The sequence below is a fragment of the Pteropus vampyrus genome, unplaced genomic scaffold (assembly GCF_000151845.1).
Source record: "Pteropus vampyrus isolate Shadow unplaced genomic scaffold, Pvam_2.0 Scaffold133, whole genome shotgun sequence".
In the NCBI taxonomy this organism is placed as follows: domain Eukaryota; kingdom Metazoa; phylum Chordata; class Mammalia; order Chiroptera; family Pteropodidae; genus Pteropus; species Pteropus vampyrus.
Window position 1 is genome coordinate 5,408,070 of NW_011888914.1, and position 1,633 is coordinate 5,409,702.

Consider the following 1,633-nt stretch of genomic DNA (forward strand, 5'->3'; position numbering starts at 1 on the left):
CAGCTGAGAAAATCCAGGAAAACCCCTTGAACAGGGCAATGTCTACGTTGGACTTGACACATGAACAGGAAAACGAATATTTTCTAACAGGACCATCCAAATGCCACGAAGGCAAAATCAGTTGCTAAACTCAGTTTTCAACCTGTTAATATCAGATATAGGAAAAATTACTGAGAAGTTATTTTATTTAGTTCCTCAGTTCTAAATAAATGGCCAAATGCTCTGACATGTTGGATAAAATGCTCCAAAATAATATATGCAGATATGAAGTAGGATTTTTCAATGTTGAATGTATTCAGAAAAGGATCCTTGATCTGTAGTTGCCTGTCTGTAGTTGATAATGTGATGGCTAAATTTTATTTGTCGACTTGGCTAGGATACGGTGCCTAGCCAAGGCTAGGCTATGGTTCATTAGATATTGCTTTGAAGGTATTTCATAGATGTAGTTAGCATCTACAATTAGTTGGAGATTAGTTAGAGATTACCCTTAATAAAGTGGTGGGCCTCATCCAATCAGTTGAGGGCTTTCTGAGTATATGCACAACACTGCTGAGAGCAAAAACAGGTTGCTCAAAAAAGAGAGATTCTGCCTCAAGAATATAACAAACTCCCTCAGTTTCCAGCCTGTTGGACTTGCCAGTCCTCACAATTGCATAAGACAATTTCTTAAAATAAATCCGTGTGTGTGTGTGTGTGTGTGTGTGTGTGTGTGCGCGCGCACGCGTATGTGTGTGTGTGTTTTGATTCTCTGGAGAACTCTGACTAATACAGTGAGTATGTGGGAGACCCAAAAGTACATGCTTAAGTGTCAGTGTCAGTGGATGTTTCTTATACCCTTTCTATGGGAGAAGAGAAAGCAGACCCTCTTAAGTAGCACTTTTGTTGTGATGGGATTCAGTTTCTCTTTCATTCTCTTCTCTCTCTCTCTCTCTGTCTCTCTGCCTCTCTGTCTCTCTGTCTCTCTCTCGATCAACAGCTTGTGCGCAAGAATAGTGACTCTTCTTCTCCATTCAGCCAACCATCCTGGGAAGAACCTCTCCAAGGAGGGGGTCCTCTCATTCTCCATGTATCCTCCCATGGTTGGGCAATCATTTCAGAGCTATGAAGTTCTCAAAGCTCAGTTTCAAACTGTAACTTTGCTAGCATCACCCTCCCCTTCTGACTCCTGTGCTACAGTTTGGTCTTACCACTGATTACTGTTCAGCTTCTGTCTGGATGTCATGTCACTGCCCAACATTGGTGCATTTCCATCTTAGCTGTTGACTAAGCTGTTGGCTTGAATCCTTCTGTGTTACATGGGATGCCTCCCAAGTCTTCTTTGTCCTTGGCTCCCTCCTGTTCTTTCAGTGACACCATTCTCCCAAAGAACTTGTCTCATCTCAGGAAGTTATCAACTTGGATAACTTCCTGAGCCCACATTCTCTTCCTCCATGTGCTGAATGAGCTCACATGAGGGATTTGTGCTCAGGGGTCCAGGCAGCATGTGCACTATAGACTCTGACACAGGATACACCTAAAATATGACCTAAGTAGGAAGCCTAACTTCAGAGCAGAAAAAGGGAGACAAGAGTCTTTATTGAGGATACCTGAGGCAGAAAAAGCTAGGTAGGCTCAGTGGCTGCATAGGTATGAT